At 48.5% G+C, this 13,201-nt stretch overlaps 5 non-coding genes across 5 annotated transcripts; 1 reads left to right on the forward strand and 4 right to left on the reverse strand.

Annotated features, from left to right (window-relative positions):
- Positions 1 to 4,291: 4,291 nt before the first annotated feature.
- Positions 4,292 to 4,373, reverse strand: TRNAS-CGA (transfer RNA serine (anticodon CGA)). The gene has a single exon. It is a non-coding gene; the product is annotated as a tRNA-Ser (tRNA).
- A 3,957-nt stretch (positions 4,374 to 8,330) lies between these two features.
- On the reverse strand, positions 8,331 to 8,401 carry TRNAG-GCC (transfer RNA glycine (anticodon GCC)). Its single transcript has one exon. It is a non-coding gene; the product is annotated as a tRNA-Gly (tRNA).
- Positions 8,402 to 9,484: 1,083 nt separating this feature from the next.
- On the reverse strand, positions 9,485 to 9,555 carry TRNAG-GCC (transfer RNA glycine (anticodon GCC)). Its single transcript has one exon. It is a non-coding gene; the product is annotated as a tRNA-Gly (tRNA).
- Positions 9,556 to 11,448: 1,893 nt separating this feature from the next.
- On the reverse strand, positions 11,449 to 11,519 carry TRNAG-GCC (transfer RNA glycine (anticodon GCC)). Its single transcript has one exon. It is a non-coding gene; the product is annotated as a tRNA-Gly (tRNA).
- A 132-nt stretch (positions 11,520 to 11,651) lies between these two features.
- On the forward strand, positions 11,652 to 11,722 carry TRNAG-GCC (transfer RNA glycine (anticodon GCC)). The gene has a single exon. It is a non-coding gene; the product is annotated as a tRNA-Gly (tRNA).
- Positions 11,723 to 13,201: the final 1,479 nt, after the last annotated feature.

Below are 13,201 nucleotides of genomic sequence, written 5' to 3' on the forward strand. Positions count from 1 at the left end.
GAGTTTTTGAAAGGAGAAAAGGGCAAGGGCCTCTGTTAGTCAGAGGCACGAATATGACAGGTCAATGCTGGTTGGGCAATCATATACACTGCAGTGGTCCCCAACCTTGGGCCTCCAGATGTTCTTGGACTTCAACTCCCAGAAATCCTGGCCAGCAGAGGTGGTGGTGAAGGCTTCTGGGAGTTGTAGTCCAAGAACATCTGGAGGCCCAAGGTTTGGGACCAATGATATACAGTATGTCAGATTGATTCTGGGCGGTCTTAGCAAACCAAGTTGTTTCAAGGACCACGGCTCCCTTGATGAGCCTCCCTGGGTGTCAAGATCATCAGGAGCAGCCTTTTCTCTTGGTCCCATCATCCTCACACGTGCACTTGGTAGGGAGACATGGGAGAGGGCCTTCTCTGTCGCTGCTCCCAGACTCTGGAACTCCCTCCCACTGGAGGCCAGCCTGGCCCCTTCTATGTTATCCTTCCGTAAGCAGGCAAAGACTTTTCACTTTTCTCTTTAAAAAGAAAGTTGTCCTGGTAGTGCCGGATGTTTGTTTGCAACCTCTCGTGCTCTCTGTGGTTTGTGTGACTGGGAGGAACTCATCTGGGCTAAGATGATGGTCTTTCTATCCAGCCCTAACCAATCATTCTGTCAAGCCTCTGAATTCCAGAAGAACCCTGCCTCTCCGCTGATTCTTTTTTCCCTCACTTTCCTCTGCCGGTGGTGGTTGTTTGCTGTTGATCAGTTCAGTGGGCTGCAAAGTATGTGTGCAGAAAGAAAGCACCATAGGTACACAGGTCTGTCATTTCGAGCAACTGTAAGTAAAGAAACATTTTTCTTTTCTTCCTCCTACAAATGTCTCAGAGTGCGTTTTTGAGACTTTAAGTGCCTGTTAATGAGAAAGGGGTGGACTGTCGGGGAAACTGGTAGCTATTCTCTTCTGTGGATCTCTGTATTTCTACTGCATACCAAAAGGAGATTCTATCCTGAATTCAAAACTCTGCAACAGATTCTAGCTCGGAGTTCCCCCAGCTAGCATAGAGGCAGCTTTATTTTCAATGGGGAGCTAAGCCATTCATCTGTAGGCAACAATAAAATTGTTGCTTCATGTTAAACATAAGAAGAGGAGGAAGAGGAAGAGGCTATAAAGTCAGGGTTTGCAGTTATCCAGAAAAGAATATTTCTAAGCTCTGTCTAGGCTGATCTGCTTCTCAGGGATAGTGTAAGATCAAGCGAGGAGGTGAAGAGCCATGTGTAGTTCCTTGAGCTTACTGGAGAAAAGCCAAGATAATAAGATAAATAATAAATAATTATCTCTTGATTTTTCCCCCTCTCACCACCCCTGATAAGCTAGGTTTCCAGTTTCCTGGAGCCTGAGGAAAACTGCACCTGAACGAAACGTCACTGATTGGTTTATGTATCGTCAGACAAGAGGTACTGAGAAAATGGGGGAAGACCTTTCATTTAGTTTAAGGGGAGGGGTTTAAAGGTGCAATCCTTCAGCTTATACTAGACTCTTCATCAAATATTGGTGCTTCCGCAGCTGACGGCACCCACCCACCCACCCCATCTGCGCCAGCTTCAGCCCCTACACCTTTCACAGCCCATGTGATATTTCGAAATTCAGCCGTGACCTTTCCCCAGTGCCTCTCCCGAACTCAGAGCTTGGAATCCTCACTTTGGCAGTCCCTCCCAGAATATCCCAGGCAGGCAAGCCGGAGGGGGGATTCTGGGAACTGTAGTCCAAAGGGGAAATGAAAAGACCACCCAAGCTATTCCACCTTGGGCCTTATGCCAATAGCAGGAGCAGGCACCAAGCCCCTGTCTGTCTGTCTGTCTGTCTGTCTGTCTGTCTGTCTGTCTGTCTGTCTGTGAGGGTCGCATTCTAAGTTGCAGAAGCCTGGCAATGAATGAATGAATGAATGAATGAATGAATGAATGAATGAATGAATGAATGAATGAATGAATGAATGAATGAATGCAGCCTTACAGATCATTGAGGAGGAGATGTAATAAAGAATTTTAGAAGCGGTGCTTGCTCCAAACCAGCTGTTGCTTTGCTTCGTTGCCCTGTTTGGTGAGTGTGATCATGGGGGGGGCAAGGGAATGAACTATTTCATTCAGCACTAATCGGATCATCTCACACACATCCCCAAAGCCCAACATCTGTAAGTCAGAGCCGCTAAAAGAACAACCCAGCTAATGGGATTTGTCCTTTCAAGTCTTTCCCCCTCATCCGGATTTGAAGGGGGTCCCTCCTTTCTTTCCATGCAATGGTGGGTTTAAGCCTCTGTCCATGATCTTTCAACCCTGTCCCCACTCACTGTGTGGTTACAAAAGGGGGGGGGGGGGGCTGAAAGGCTTCCAACCAGACTCCAGACCCAGGGTCACAGGCCCAAATTCCAAATTCCCTGAGCTACAAAGGCATGCGAACGATACCGCACCGGTGGGATTCCTGCCTGTCGTGCCAAGGGTACAAAAGGATAGGACTTCGACCCAGCCTTTATTGAGAAGGACAATGGCCTGGACTTTGGCTTGCTTTGAAATTCATCCAGGAAGGGAAGAGACAAAGGTTGGTCCCTGGCCCCCCATCAGGGAGACCCCCCCCTCCCTCCTGCCTTCTGCCAGGTACCCCGGTCTCGTGGACAGCAGAAGGTGAAAATGCATCAGGGGGAGGCGGAGAGAGCTCAATTTGTAAACACACCACAAGGTGCTAAAAGTTTAGAACAAAGCCTTGGTTTTGCAATTCTGCTGTAAAAAAAAAAGGAGGGGGTTTTAAAGAGAAAAAGGTGTATTTTCCCAAGGGAAAAATAACACCCCGGCCCCATTCCGCCGCCTGACCAGCTGGGAAGGCCAGAGCCATAAGCTGGGGGAAAGGACCCTTGGGCTCTGATGTGTAGATCTCCATTGCTCCTAATTCGGGTTCCTCCCTGCCCTCCCCCCCAAGTAGTCACACACACACACACACACACACAAATGCACATCATTTCAGAGACGTGACATTGCCGTTCGGCTAAGGTTTTTGTCTTTGGCTCAGGGCTCAGTGTGGCTTTGAGCCGGGAATGCGCCTGATGGCCGATGGAATGGCGAAAGAGAAGACAGGGATTCAGAGCATGGGCAGAGAGCTTTGAACCCCTGCCATTGGAGGGGTGTTTTTTTGCACCTATTTTGGATAGCTGGCATAAAACAGATCTGATTTTTACAAAAAATACAAACTATGGAATATACCTATGCTGAAATAAACCAGCCTTGTCCTCCCCCCAGACACCATTCAGATGTGTTGCGACTCCAATACCTATCATTCTAGGCCAGGGGATGATGGGAGCCACAGGCTAACCCAACTGGGAGGTGCATCAGGAAACCTCTTGTAAACCACTGTCCACTCCTCTTATCCCAGATAGGAGTAAAGAAGTTTGCTAGCCTTCCTTAATGGTGGGGCACTCGGTACAAGCTCAGAGGCATTGTTTTGCATCTTCTGAAGCCGAAGTTGGGATTGCCCTTCTGTGATTCAGGGCTCAAACAGGGCTTCCAGGGAGAAAGCTTTGATCTCCATGTAATCTCCATTATTCCAAAGTAAAGGCTGCATCTGAGCATGGGTGGAATGCACTGGTACAGTCACAACCACATTCTGAAATAAGTCCAAAAGGAAGGATCCATAATCATCCTCACTATTTTATTAATCAACCTTCACCACCTGCTTTTATTTTTGGACAGACCACATGGCGTCCCGCCCTGCTTTTTACATTTAAAAAAAAATACAATGCTTATTTAATTCTTTTAAAATATGAGAATAATTTAATTTTTTCTGTTATCTTTTTTTTTTAATGCTGTAAGCCACCTTGGGTCCTTTTGTGGAGAAAGGTGGGATAAAAAGATTTTAAACAAAATAAATAAATAACTTTAGGCTGAAATGAGGACTCTTTCCAATGGAGGGATTTTGTGCCACTGGTGTCAACATTAATATCATTACAGGGTTTTATTATAATAAAACTGTAGATTGAAAATAGTTCAGTCAATTTTATTTGTACTGCGAAAGTTCCCCACCTTCAAATGAGATCATATTTGAGACTCATGCGCTTTAACATCTAAACTTGGAGACAGAAGGTTTTCCTGTAATAAATTATATGATTTGTGTTGGCTGAAGTCCACAGGGAGAGCTTCCATCCAAGCAAAGTTGAATCTGACTTTGACAAATTCTCAGCATATGGGCGTTCCTTTGGTTGGGGGGTGACACAGAATCCATTGCTTGCAGAAGTGAAGCTAAAAGGAGCAGGGGATGGGGTGGGGAAAAAAGCTGGCTTCGCGCTGTGAGCAGGATTCGAACCTGCGCAGGGAAACCCTATTGGATTTCGAGTCCAACGCCTTAACCACTCGGCCATCACAGCCACCTGAAAAAAAAAAGTTACTGCACTCCTCTATTTTCTCCAAGGAGAAAAACATGCCTGTAAAATTCATTCCTCAGCCCTATCTGTTCCACAGAACTGATCTGGATCAATGTTCCTCAGCTGGAACATTTAATTTCCTACCAGCAATTTTTTTCCTTTTTTTACAGGGCCTGGAAAACTCTTCTGTGATGTGGACCCATCGCTCTGCAGTCCAAGAATGGTCCAGGATGCCTGGAGTCCTGGAGGTGGAGGAAGAAAGCACACAGAATTGAAACAGAGAAGAAGTAAGTAAATCCATCACACAGATCAACAGATAGAGAGGTCACCTTTCAGTGAGAGGTTCGGCCTGGATGCGAACACAAATATTTCCCATTTTACCCATCGCTTAAATTTGTTGGAATTACAAGATGATCAACAACCCAGCGCAACATATTGGTTAGAATGCTGAATTGGAGTTGAAGGGATCAGAGTTCGAATGTCCATTTGGTCAAGAGAACACACAGGGTAACCTTAGGCTGCTCCCACCGGCGGGATCTAAGCGGGATCTACCTTACAGGACTGTACTGAGGACCAAATGCAGAGGAGAACAGCAGCGCGCGCGCACACACACACACACACACACACACACACACACATTTTTCTATGTCGCATTGCGACGTGTTTTTATAGGAATATCCTCCTAAACCCCATGCTTTGGACGGGAACGACATTCTATGCAGAATAACAAATCGCGTGAAGAATCAAGACATCTGAAGTGCCCTACTAAGAGATGAATTTCGCATTTTATTCATCGTGCAGGTACAGGGAATTCTCTGCTCTCACTCCCACGTATGAGGGATGTGTCAGAACATTCTGAACAAAAATTGGGTGATCTGCCCAATTTTTTTGTTTTGTTTTGTTTTGTTTTTAATGATGCTTGTCAGAGAACTCACGCCTGACTTTTAGAGGCACTTTGGAAAGGCTTTGCTCCAAAATCCAGATGTGGGAGGGCGGCCTTTCTGGGACAATTGGTTTCACCTGTCCATTATGGGAAAAGATGCCCAGTCCATAAAGGGTGTACTTCCTTCCGAGGAGTGAGACCCGCCTAGTTTCTTTGGTTATGATCAATAAAGAACAGGCTATTGGTGGTATGACCTTTTCGTTTCGTTTAGTCGTGTCCGACTTTTCGTGACCCCATGGACCAGAGCATGCCAGGCCCTCCTTTACTTGTATAATATCCAACCGGCTGCTCAAGACAGGGGTTGAAATCAAAACAGATCAGACAGAGGGTGGTCCAATGTTCTCTTTAATGCCTCTCCAGTGTTGACGCGCTCCCCACCTCCCGAGGTCGTGGGTTCCATTGTCATACCGCTTGAACATTTAGGACGCTTTTCCTGATATTCAGCTTAAATCTGTCGCTTGAGCCCATGATGACGCGTCCTGCATTCTGGGATGATCAAGAACAGATCTTGCCCCTCCTCTACATGTCTACCTTTCAGGCATTTGAAAAGTGCAATCCTATCTCCTCTCCATCTTCTTTGCTCAAGGATAAATGTGCCCAGTTATTTCCATTTTTCTTTCTAGGGCTTGGTTTCCAGTCCCTTCACCCTCCTTCTTGCCCTCTTCTGAACTTGCTCGGCATCCTTCTTAAAGGGTGTACACAGTGCTCTAGAGGGGGGGACCAGTGCCTTGCGGGATTTGGAAACTATAATTCTGTTAGGTAAAGGTTCCCCTTGACATTTAGTCCAGTCTTGTCCGACTCTAGGGCACGGTGCTCATCCTCGGTCAAGCCTTAGAGGCAGCGTTTTGTCCAAAGACAGTTTACATGGTCACGTGGCCAGCGCGACTAGACACGGAACGCCGTGACCTTCCCACTGAGGTGGTACCTATTTACTGACTCGCATTTTTACATGCTTTCGAACGGCTAGGTTGGCAGTAAATTCTGCTACTGCCTCCTAAAATCACATTTTCCTTCAAATGTTACGGCATGTTCTGTTGGTGCCCCTTCTTCAGCAGGTGCAGAGAGCTACCCAAGACAAGGAGGGATGTCTGCAGGTAAAAAATATAATTGGGCGCCCAGCCCCTTCCATGTGGGGGGCCACAGTTCTGCCTTCCACTCTGCAAGAAAGGCTTTGCATGGGGATCAAAAGTGGGGGCAATGAGTCGAGGTTCAGCTTGCATGCTGTCAAGATCCCCCTCCCCACCGAGACCCCTGGAGAGGGACACTTAATAGGATTGTCCTCCCCCTCCCGGTCTCTTTAATTAAACTCCCGATGCAAGGCAAGGCTTAACTGGAAGCACCTAGGAGTTGTGGCATGTTCCTCGGTTTGTGCTCCGTGATCAAGACACGTTTTGGTTCAAAGCCTTGGCAATATTGGGTGGCTGGAACGCCTTTGTCCACGGGCCGTTGCCCCTTCCTGCAAGGCGGCCCATGCTCCCCTCATTTTCATTAGCCACACGTAGCTGCCCCCCTAATCCCCCAGCTTCTCCGCCTCTCTTTTCTTCCTTTGCTTCGTCACCCTTGAAATCCCACATTTCTCCAGGAGAACCAGGAGGCCTTGGGAGGCGGCCCTCGCTAAGCTGACCACCTCCTTCCCTCCAAAGCCAGACGCAATGACAAAAAGGTCAAAACCAGGGCTTAGATACCCTCTCTTTTTTTGAGATTACAGCTCCCAGAATCACCTAGTCAAGCTGGGAGTTGTAGTCCCTCTGGGAGCAGTAGTGGAAGAAAAGAACTTGGCCAAGCTTTGGTCAGACTAGCAAACTGGTCCTACGCACGAGGCCACCCCTTTTCCAATGTCCTCGGACACGTGCCATCGATGCACCCACTTCAAGCCACCTTTCGAATGATTTTTCATCCTTTTTGCTGGTGCTGCTCTGCACTACGACTCCCGACTCCTTGGTAAGCAGCCAAGTATTCAGGCTGTCCACCAAAGGCTTCTGGGAAATCGCAAGTAGAGCAAATAGAGCCAAAATCCTAGGATCCTTTGGGAAGGATGATCGCCATGACAGTGGAACCCGATGGAGTTACATGGCACAGGAAAGAACTTGAAGGCACAATAAACAGATTCGCGCCATCATCCCCAACCCTAAACCAACCTGCCCCATCCAGGCCTTCTTCTTAAGACTATCCCAAGTGGGCGGCGCTCATAGCGCCTTCTAGCCACACCCGGTGGTACTGCAGCAGCCAAATGATTCCTCCCCACCCACCCCCATTTGCTGAGCAGGGTCAAATGGGAGAATTAACACGTTTTACGCCTCGGGTGCCCTGCGAATAATTCCACCCCCCCTCCACCACCACCACCCCGGCTGCAAAAGAGAGAGAGAGAGAGGTGTGACTAGTTAAAATCCGGGATTTCAAGCCAGATCTTGTTCCCACGGGATAAAAAGAAAGCAGGCAAAAGGAGGTGATAAATGCTTACACCCTAGATCCTTTTAAAAATGTGTGTTTGGGAGGGGGTGGAGATGGAATTGGAATAGAAGCCCAGATCGCCCCTCTTCTATCTTGCATTGATGCAGGGCAGAGATTCCTGGAGCCCGGGCGAAATGTCAGCGTCTTGCAAAACCAAGAATCTTCTTGACACATTCCTGGAAAGCGAATTATTCAGCTGCGGGACTCAGAGGAACGGATCTCATCACCCCTAGAAGCCCTCCAACCCACTCAAACTCTCATTCCCCTTCACTCATTTCTGGAAAGGACCCGATCTGGTTCTACGTAGCACGAGCCTATACAGTACCTGATGATTTAGATCGCGTTACGGTTGCAAAAATAAGTGAAACACACATGCAGGCACGCACACCTCTTGAGATCTGCGCAACGAGTTCCTTAAGAAGGAAAGCCAAGACTTTAAAAAATGGGTCGACCCTTGGTTTGCAAAGTTGGGGTGAGGAAGGAGCAAAGAAGGAATGCACAAGTTGGAAACAGACCATGAACCGTTTCGAACCTCCCTGCCAAAACCAAGGGACCAAAACAAGGGTTGCATTGGCCGGGAATCGAACCCGGGCCTCCCGCGTGGCAGGCGAGAATTCTACCACTGAACCACCAATGCGCTGCGAGAACATCTGGAGTCCACCCTTGAGATGCTATGCAAAAAGCGAGCTTCAGGATTATTTTATGGTGTATTTATTTGTTTACAATATTTTCACCCCGCCTTTTGCCTGGAAAAGAAGAACCCAAGGCGTCTTACAGTAAGGAAAGACAATATTTAAAGTTGAAATACAAACGAGCATACCGCGGTGGTTAACGTCAATTAAAGTACAATATTTAAAACGATTGCTATTTAATCTGTTCATTACTGGTTTAGGAGTTCTTCCCACCACCCCTCCTCTTATTGATTTGAGCTTTCCAGCCTTTTGAAAAAAGCCTGCTCCCGGGGACGGTAGAAGGTGATCAGCATTTTTTGGCTTTAAAAGATGGTTCCCCAAGGTTTAGAAGCGCTCCTCCCTGTTTCCCCCTCTCCTTCCCCCGCCATGGGCAGCCCCCACCGGCCCGGGCGGGGGTCCCTGGCAGGTGCCTGAGGTGTGAAGGCTCGTGGACGCCTCCGGGCTGAGCCAGAGATGTTTATGGGCACCTTCAGAAGATGGCATTTGGGGAGGGGGTGGCGCGGATCAAAGGGCAGGAGGCAATTCACACCTCGGCGTGTGGAAAAGTCGGTTTCCCAGGCTTGCAAAGGCGAGGAGGCGGAGAAAGGCCAGGCTCCCTCCCCCCCCCCCCCCGGGGATCGGCAGAAGGCAAGCCGGCAGAGGCGGAAGGAGAAACAGCAGAAGGGAATTATTATGGATATATGACCCCCAATTAAACCCCTCTACTCACAACGGGGGGGGGGGGGGAGAAGAGCGCTGGGCTACCGAAAATGCCTTCTGCGTCCTAAGAGTCCTTTTGAAAAGGACTTTTTACAAGTCACATACTTTTAGGGGTCTTTTTTCGGGGGGGGGGAATCCTCTTAGATCAAAGCCCCCCCCCCATCCTCTGTTAATCAAATCTCATCAGTGGCCTTTAGATACAGTACTAATACCCACAGTAACTGCAACCGAGTCCTGCAATCCTTGGGTAAAGAGAGGAAACTACTAAATTAATACTGTATGGGGAAAGTGCATTTATCCACGAAATATCAAAAGAGCAAAAACCGTGTTGCATTGGCCGGGAATCGAACCCGGGCCTCCCGCGTGGCAGGCGAGAATTCTACCACTGAACCACCAATGCAGCTGTCTGAAGATTCCTTTCCGTGTTTCCATGTTCACACGTGCGGCGCAACCCCGAGCCTTTCTTCTGGTTTCATTTCCCATTGCTGGTCGGCTTCTGAAACCAAAGCTACTGATACGGATCTGGAAGCCCATTCCAGACACGTGGGGATGGGGAACTAGGGGCGGGCGGGGAAATGGACGGAAACTGGTGCTCTGCACAACCTCAGAGGCACCCTTGTCCTGCGCACTGAATTTGGAAAAAGTGCATTTCTAGACCATGGTGGCCTGTTATAACCTCCAACCCTTTCCCCCTCCCCAAAAAACAACTGTTCCTAGATATTTGCTCATCCCCCAGAATTTCAACCTGCCCCCCCCCTGCAGAAGAACCGGTTCTCCCTGCCTCGCCCCCCCCTCCACCTCTGGGGATATTTTGGCTGCTTTCCCATGTTCAGTTTAAAACTGATCCAAGCTGCCCCAGACCAGCTTGGGTGGACAGAATCGCCTTTTCCCCCTTCCAGCCTCGGCCGCCCATCATCAACACCTCATCATGACATGTGTCCCCCCCCACACACACCCCACGATCCCCTCCTCTCCACCCCCTCCCCCAAACAAGACCCTGGGAAAACCTTCCAAACGCCCAGGTGTTAATCGCCTCCAGGGCCTCGCTCGTCCCGGGGTAAGCCCCCCCGACCCTCCTCCTCCGACCCCCTCTCTTTCCTCCCCCCCACTTCACACCTCCCACCCCGGAGGTGTCGGCCCCCGCCCGGGCCTCTCGCCAACCCCAAAAGGAGACACGAGCCTTCGCACCTCCGCGCGCCTGCCGGGGGCTTCCCGGGGAGCCCCAGCTGGCTCGGAACAGCTGGAGAGGGGCGAGCGGGCCATTTCCCGCCCCCCCCCGAAATCCGACCCGAAGAAGCTGCCGGAGGACCAACCTCTGCAGCGCCCACGTTCCCCTCCCTGACGTGACCTGTACTCCCTTCAGAAGGCAAAGGCGCTCTGTACATGGTCAGAGCCACGCTGTTCTTTTTTCTCTCTCTTTTTCCCCCCAGTCTTGCTCCTTGCGTGCTGGGTTAGCACAGCTCTCAGGGAGGAAGACCCTGACATTCCCACAATCAGAGGGATCAGAAGAAACAAATAAAACCAAGGAAACTAATTCGTAGGGCGCTCTGGATTAAACCAGCTGCTATGTCTATGTATTCTAGATATTTTCAGAGATTTTTAAAGCATCCTTCCGTTTTCGTTTTTGCTTCTCTCTCTCTCTCTCTCTCTCTCTCTCTCTCACACACACACACACACACACACACACACACACACACACACACACACACACACACACACCACGGAAAAACGCCAAATGCTGGAATTCCTTTTTCATCAAAGGGGCCATCCAGCTGTTGATAGGAATGCATTGGTGGTTCGATGTTAGAATTCTTGCCTGCCACGTGGCAGCTAAAGGTTCGATTCCAGGCCAATACCACTTAGCTTCTTTTGCTTTCATTGTGTTGAAATATTCCACAATCCTCGCATTCTTGCTCCCCAGTTTTCAGTACAAACGTGCGTGTTTTCTTTCTCCCCTCCTATCCGTGTCCTTCTCCAGTGGCCTAATGTATTTATTATTTAGCCCATGATCCTTTTAAACTATATAGGAAGAAAGGAAGGAAGGCGAATTACAGAGTTGTGACTGTTGGCAGTCCAGATTCATGAGCTCAACATCTGGCCCAGTTTTTGAACTATTTGCCTTCGCTCCAAATTTAATACCATCTTCATCTGGGGGAAACCTCCCGGATAACTCAAAAACTTGTTTTGCTTGTGACATTACAGGGATTTAAGAAAAGCAGTGCTCCACTTCAAAAGGAGCAGATTGCAGGGGTCTCTTTGAGGGGGGGGATAAAAATTTTTAAAAAAATTCAGTTGCATTGGCCGGGAATCGAACCCGGGCCTCCCGCGTGGCAGGCGAGAATTCTACCACTGAACCACCAATGCAAGTACAAGCACAGCTGTTTCAGAACATCATTTTTCATAAGTGCCCCACAGTTAACATCACTGACATTTAGGATAATTATGGGCCTCTGAAAAGATTCATTTTGGAATGTTAAAAACTAAGTTACCACATCTGCATTGGTGGTTCAGTGGTAGAATTCTCGCCTGCCACGCGGGAGGCCCGGGTTCGATTCCCGGCCAATGCAATGCTGTATTTTCCTTCCCCATTAGCGGAGACAAGAGACCTCTTTTTTACATCTCACAAATTGCAACTGTGATTCTCCTCCTGCAGTGTAGCAAGAATGCCCACCCATATCTTTTGCCACACTTTATCTGCTAGAGTGTAATCTGCCCATTCAGATTTTCCTTTTTTTACTTTAGTCAATTGGAAGAGACAGAGGGAGAAAATGGGGAAAGAAATGACACCCCCAAAAATAAGCAACATCCAAGGAGAATAAATAAAAAACTCCAAAGATTTCCTCACCTTGGCATGCCCCCCCAGGAGAGGTACACTACAAAAACCAGCATCCCCAATCAGATCCCATTCATTGGGCTGCCAGACTGGGAAAGGGCTGCCGCCCCTTTTTTTCAAAAAAAGAAACCTTCCCTTTAACACCTTTTCATCACGTGAATGATTTCCACTTTCCTGCACATTTTGTTACAGATGTTAGGTAGCCAACTGGAAATGCCCAGTCAATAAAACCTGGGCCCAAATGCGCCCATTCCCTCCCCACTCTCTTGGAGTGGGGGCCCTCTTCGCCCAAAATGGGGGCTATAAACTCATTAGGAAGCTCAGCTACAATTGCCTGTCTGGTCTCAGATAATCCTGGCGGAAAGGGGGAAAATGATGCTGAAGCCTCAGATTGAAACAAATAATACTCACACACACACAAACACACACAAGAGATGCAAAGAGGAAGCTGTGTTCACCTGTTCCAAAAAAACAAACAAAGAGGCCTAAAGGCTAAGAAGTTTTATTTCTTAAAGGCTAAGATGTTCCATTTGCCACTCTCCATTTCAACTGATGATTCGCTTCTTCCGATGAAGGACAACAGTTGAGCAACGGGTTTGGGTGCAGGCGAGTTCTGAAATGAAACAAGATGCAGAAAATGGCATTTAATGTTCATAAGGTCTGTGGATGTAAAATTGCAAATACGGATAGAGAAAGTTGGGGAGAGATAGAGGCAAATGGCAAAATAGGTCGTTCAAGTGGCTCAGTTTGGTCAGGGTTTGGGGGATAAGAGTGGAATAAACCACATTTTGGAAATCAGAGGCTGGCTATGAGAGCTGTCAGAACTCAGACAAGTTCTTTCCTCGGACTTTGGGGCCTCCTAACAAGGCCATTTGGTTCTATTTCCACACTTCTTCCTGTCTGGCTGGGAGGGTGTCCCCTCATGCCCACAGCTGGCCTGGTCCAGCTGCTCCTTTTCTGCCCTGTTGCTAAACAGGCTAAATGAACAAAAAAAATAAGTTCTGGGAGTCAAGGTTCCCTTTCCCCCTCTGCTTTGGACCACCCCCATCCCTCTCCAGCTTCAGTTTTGTCAGGGGACTAATTGTAGCTGCTTCATGAAGCTGGAAATGCACTCTGTGCATGGTCAGATATGATCTACGCAGCCGTGACTAAAATGACATGACCCAGAGCTGTGTGTCAAGCCTTGCTAAGTTCTAGCTTCTGTTTTGCCCCA

This window comes from Pogona vitticeps, chromosome 6 (genome assembly GCF_051106095.1).
Source record: "Pogona vitticeps strain Pit_001003342236 chromosome 6, PviZW2.1, whole genome shotgun sequence".
Classification (NCBI taxonomy): domain Eukaryota; kingdom Metazoa; phylum Chordata; class Lepidosauria; order Squamata; family Agamidae; genus Pogona; species Pogona vitticeps.